The sequence below is a fragment of the Lytechinus pictus genome, chromosome 19 (assembly GCF_037042905.1).
Source record: "Lytechinus pictus isolate F3 Inbred chromosome 19, Lp3.0, whole genome shotgun sequence".
NCBI lineage: Eukaryota > Metazoa > Echinodermata > Echinoidea > Temnopleuroida > Toxopneustidae > Lytechinus > Lytechinus pictus.
In genome coordinates, this window is record NC_087263.1 from 13,580,106 (window position 1) to 13,586,775 (window position 6,670).

Genomic DNA, 6,670 nt, shown 5'->3' on the forward strand with positions numbered 1-6,670 from the left:
TCCGTCTCACGATCTCACGCATGGCACCCATTTTTCTCACGCATCGGGACCCGACAGAAAAAAAAGAGAAAAGTAGCATTATTCGCTAGATAATACGCACTGGCCGACCGCCTTCGCACGCCGTCGCGTCTACCCCGGCACGCGAGACGAATCGAGAGTGCAGTCAGCGCACAGCTAGTACGTGATACGATGAATAGCGTGCGTGTATCGCATGGTTTTGTAGTATGGATCGATATCATGATGAAGCCCATATCTCGCGTGCACGCAGAGACGCCGAGTCATGAAAATCTCACGCATAACATTTTTTTTAACTTGGCATCTCTGGTGCTGTTTCCATTTTCACTTTTGATTTTTTTTTTCCGTTATCATCTTGACTGGAATCAAAATGAATAAATAAAGGTACATTGCCAATATATGTAACCCCCCCCCCCCGAAAATGACATGGGCGTTCAGGTGCATTGTCCCATATGCCCCGGGGCGGCCCTTAGAGTCGCGATAATGAAAGGAAGAAGAACTACATCTTTATGAGTATTACTGTCGTAGTAGAGTTGTTAATGCGATCAAACCTTTTAGATTAAAACCCAAGGAACAAGCTGCACTAGTGCAAATAATTTTTAATATTGCCTTTGTAAATCATTTTTAATCTTCAATCCTTATTTTTTAATCTTCAATCTGATTGGCTCATTACAAAAGTAAATCTAAACCAATTATATTCATGTGATGTGCAATATAGGCCTTTAACTTAGCTGCATAAAATTCACATAAAATAATGGTTTGACCAGTTTACATGCGAGTAATTATGACCATGAATGGAGTATTTTATGTTACAAGCAATGTTACATTTATAAAATACAAATTTTGAGAAGAAAACAAGTGTACAAATAACTTGCCACTGCTCGCCATTTAATTCCATACGAGGCATCAAAACACATAGGCAATATGCCTAAGGTAATGAACATCAACACAATCTGAATAATGTCGTGAGACATAACAAAAGACTACATATGCATTAGAACTGTGGCATACTGAAAGATATGGTCACGTGAACACCAGGAGGGTAATAATAATAATAATAATATACAGTTCTTGTATAGCGCATATCACAATTATGAATAATGTCTCTATGTGCTTCCAAAGGACTTGGATATTATTACCCCAGCTGTAGCTTGGCAGCCGTAATTACTAAGATTACAGCGCACACGCATTTCAAGGAATAAATTCCTGTCAGGTACCCATTCAGCTCACCTGAGTTGAGTGCAGCACAATGTGGATACATTTTTGGCCGAAGGAAATTACGCTATGGCTGGGATTCGAACCCACGACCCTCTGTTTCAAAGTCCGGAGACTAATCCACTGTGCCACAACGCTCCACGGTAGTAACTCCTCCCTGGGGCTGTTGATCACGTGACCCACCCGCAGGATAGTAGTTCCCACGGGTATTTCCCTTAAATCTTGGTAATCAACATCCTTGGAGCATATACTTTGATATTAATATTGGTGATCTGTCAGCTTTCAAACAATTTGTTTCTGAACACAAACCTTCTTCATATTGTATAAGGCTATCCTTTCATGCTTCTCCTTACCATTTACGTATAACAACCAAAATTAGCCACATTACGTACTATGCTTCCTTAAGTCTGAAAATACATATGACATGTATATACATATATCCATACTATGATTGTCTCCGCAACCATGTTGTATCTGTGTATGCCCTCTTGATAAACGCTGTAATTGCCCGCCCAACCTTCCAACCTTATGCAGGCCAAAGAGTTACCTTCAGATATCCCGTGCTCCTAATTTCCAACAAAAAATCAATATCTCTACCAACCTCCCAACCATGCTGACATAATTATGCCCAACCTTCCAACCATAATGTTTTGTCTCACAGAAGCATCATAAATCGTGATACACAAAATTTCCTAAACGTTTTCCATGCTCCTAATTTGCATCATAGAGCTCCAGGACTCAATGTCTCTCCCAACCTCCCAACCATGCTGAAATGATTCTGCACAACCTCCCAACCATAATGTAATGTCTCACAGGAACATCTTTAATCGTGATACACAAAATTTCCTAAACGTTTTCCATGCTCCTAATTTGCATCATAGAGCTCAAGGACTCAATGTCTCTCCCAACCTCCCAACCATGCTGACATAATTCTTCCCAGCCTCCCAACCATAATGTAATATCTCACAGGAGCATCATAAATCGTGATACACAAAGTTTCTAAACATTTTCCATGCTCCTAATTTGCATCACAGAGCTCAAGGACTCAATGTCCCTCCCAACCTCCCAACCATGCTGAAATAATTCTGCACAACCTCCCAGCCATAATGTAATGTCTCACAGGAGCATCACAAATCGCACTCACACTAGTACGAGGTTTGTATGTATAGTAACCTCGTACACCGGACCGCGTTTGACCATGGATTTCGAAGTAGTCGGCGAACATCGCTTCATTGATGAAGTAATACTTGCCGAAACTCCTTCTCGCTACTCACCGGGGCTCTTTCCGGTAAGTAGCATTACAATAATGATTTAAAATTTAATTTGGAAATAAAAATCGTACAAAAAAGCAAATTTGCTTACCTCGGCCTGGAAAGTGACTTCGCATGTCTTTTCTACGAAAATACAAGGAAGCCCGTTGGTGGCGCTAATAAATTTCACAACCTTGATTCAGCTCCTCGGTAATTTTATAACTGTGTCTAAATTCTTTGAATGCGCAATTCTTATGAATAGTTTAGGTGCCTAGTCTTTCCCCTGTCGTGTCTTTGATATGAATATAAATCGCGCGCCCTCTTTAGGCCAAAATTGAGGTTACGGATCGGCAAAAGGCAGCGACGTCAAGAGCAAGAAAAGATGAGGAACAGAGGGGAACAGAGTGCTCAAATAAGTCACCAAATGGACTTCATATGGATCGGTAAGTGAAATGGAACAATTTTATAAAATTATTATACATGTAGAAATATCGAATCGTGCAATTGCATGGAAGTGGTTTATCTGGACTCCAGGAATCTCCAAATTCTGTGGAAGGATCAGCTCATAGAGAGAGTTGCATGCGTCGTGCCTTGATTTTACCGTGCACGGCGGCAGCGATGCACCCATGGGTGCATAAATCGTGGTACACAAAATTTCCTAAACATAATCCATGCTCCTTATTTGCATGGTAGAGCTCAAGGACTCAAAGTCCCTCCCAACCTCCTAACCATTCTGTCCTACTGCCGTAATTCTGCCCAGCCTCCCAACCATAATGTAAAATATCACAAGAATATCATAAATCGTGAAACACAATGACAAAATTTCCTAAAGATTTTCCATGCTCTTAATTCCATCAAAAAATCTCGAAAGTCAATGTCTCTCCCAACCTCCCAACCATGCTGGCCTACTGTCGTAATTTTGTCTAGCCTCTCAACCATAATATAATTTATCACAGGAATATCATAAATCGTGATCCACAACATTCCTACATGTAGATATGGTTATTCTCAACAGTAACTCAGCTCTACGTATAAATTCAGTTGGTATGGTAACACACAACAATCATTTATTGTTACACTGCAATGCCTCACAATCATGCAGCCCCTACACACGTTCACCTTGTGTGTCTACATTTTGAACTAAAGTCAGGTCCTCCCCCTCGATATTATAAAAATAAATCCCGATATTATAAAAAAAAAAAGTACATAGGCTGGGAGGGGAGGGAAACTTGTTGCCTCGATGGGATTTCAAACTGCAATGGCTTTATACGTGCACACGTCACTACAGAGCCGGGGTAATATTATGCAGCGCTTTGAATCATTTGTATTAAGCGCTATTAGACGGGTCAATATATGGTTTGACCCGGAAAAAATTGCAATAAATGATTTTCCAACTGTTTCTGGCAGTATTTGACCTCAGGAATAACATACTAAAATTATACCAAATCCGCACATGGGAAAGTAGTTATTTTCAAGATGGCGTCCAAGATGGCCGCCATTCACTGAAAATTGATATAACTCACTCATCATCCACCCTAGAATCCTATTAAGATTCATATTTATTTCATGGTCTAGTGGGTAAACGAATTTATTGATGCAAGTTAGAGTGAATATTAGCACTCCAGGGTACCAGGAAAATCCAAGATGGCGCTCAAAATGGCTGCCGTAGACAAAAACAATACAAAATTCATCTATTACTTACTTTAGTGGCTTTAATTTGGTTTTTGTTCAATGGTTTTAATGGTGAAGTAGTACATCAGGACAAGTAATAAGGACGGCCAGTGGTCTGGTGTGTCCAAAAATCAAAGATGGCTTCCAAAAATGGAGTTTAAAATTGATGTTATACTTAAAATGGACATAGCACATATCATGTCCACCTGAGAGATATGATTTTGGTTTCTAGACCATGGTTCTAATGGTCAAATAATATATTGGGACAAGTTACAAGGACAGTCAGTGGTCCAGTATGCTAAAAAAAACAAAGATGGCTTCCAAAGATGGAGTTAAAAAATGCTATTGCTTTAAAAAAAAACCCAACTTAGTTTGTTAAATATCCGGGAATATAATTTTTGTGCCTATACCATGGTTAAATGGGTCAAAATAATATATTGGGATAAGTTACAAGGACGATGGGTGGTCAAGTATGTCCAAAAGTCCACAGTGGCTAAAAATAGTATAAATTAGCCGCTGGTATTTCCCAAATGGACATAGTTCATGTAATATCCGTCAAGGGCATATGATTTTGATGTTCATACTATGGTTTTAAAAGTCAGACAATTAGTTACAATTAGTCAGTGGTTCATTGGGTCGAAAATCCAAGGTGGCTTCCAAAAAATCGGAGACTAAAATGACTGCTGGTTCTTTAAAAATGGACATAGTTCGTTTAAAATCAATGAAGGAGATATGATTTCGGTGTCCACACTATGGTTTCATGGTTAAAATAATACGTTTGGACTGGTTACATATAATATGCAGCTGTCCAGTTTGCCTTTAAAATCCAAGAGGGTTTTCAAAAAGGCATCTAAAACGACTCATATATACTCAATAATGGTTCTACAACATATATCTGTAAGAAATAATGGTGGTCTCTAAATTGTGGTATAAAGGGTCAAATTATACATTCGGACAAGTAGCACGAATGGTTAGTATTCCATTTTGTCAAAAAAAAATCAATGGCGGTTTTTAAAATTTCATCAAAATGGGTGCTGTTACCAACTCATAAAACAATATGATAACTTATCCATATGCATTTAAATGTAGGCATCAAGATTATTTCTCACAGGTTGATATTGTATGAACTATGTCCATTTTAAGCAAAAGCATTCACTTCAGAACCCATTTTTTAAAGCCAACTTCGATTTTAAGGCAAAATGCACATTCTGCATATCATGGTAACCAGTCCCAAAGTATTTTTTGACCCTTGAAACCCTAGTGTAGACACCAAAATAATATCCCCGATGTGTATTTATAATGTTCTATATCCACCTTTAAGTAAGAACAGTAATTTAAGACCCCCATTTTCAAATCCATCTTCGATTTTTGGAAATACCTGACACCTGACTGTCCTTTCAACGTAACCGAATGTATTACTTGACCCTTTAAACTCTAGTGTAGATAACAAAATCATACCTCCAGGACGTATTTCTAACAAACTACGTATATTTAAAGTAAAAACAGTCAATTTGTACCCCATTTTTTAAAAGTCATCTTGGATTTTTAAACATACAAACAACTGGCTGATCTTGTAACTTAGCCTAGTGTATTACTTGACCCTTGAAACCATGATTTAGACACCAAACTCATATTCCCCAGACAGGTATTGAACAAACTATGTACTTTTATAAGTAATATCATACAGTTTTTTACTCCATTTTTGGAAGCCATCTTGGAATTTCGGACATACTACATGTAAATCACTGACTGTCATTGTAACTTGTCCTAATTATGAATTGACCCTTGAAACTATAGTTTAGACACCGAAATCATATCTCACAGGCGGATATAAAATGAGCTGTGCCACTTTTAAGTATCAGCGGCCATTTTAGAATCAATTTTTGGAAGCCATAATGGATTTTTGGTCATAGCAGACCACTGACCGGCCTTAAAACTTGTCCCAATATATAATTTTGACCCATGGAACCAGTGATATAGACACCAAAATCGCATCTCCCAGGCCGATATGAAATAAGCTATGCCACTTTTAAGTAACAGCAGTCAATTTAGAATCAATTTTTGGAAGCCAACTTAGATTTTTTGACAAATCAGGCGACTGACCGTCCTTGTAACTTGCCCTAATGTATTAATTGACTCTAGAAACCAGTGGAGTAGACACCAAAATCACACTTCCCTGGCCGATATAAAATGAGCGTTGTCCGTTTTAAGTACCAGCAGCCTATTTTTAAGATCAATGTTTGGAAGCCACCTTCGATTTTTTTTGACATATCAGATCACTGACTGTCCTTGTAACTTGCCCCGATGTATATTTGACCCATTTAACCATGGTATAGATACAAAAACCATTATGTCCCAGGCGGATATGAAATCAACTATGTCCATTTTAATTGTCAACAGCCATTTAAAACTCCATTTTTAGAAGCCGTCTTGGATTTTGGACACACCAGACCACTGGCTGTCCTTGTAACTTGTTCCAATTTCACCCTTAAAACCATTGTATGAAAAACAAATTAAAG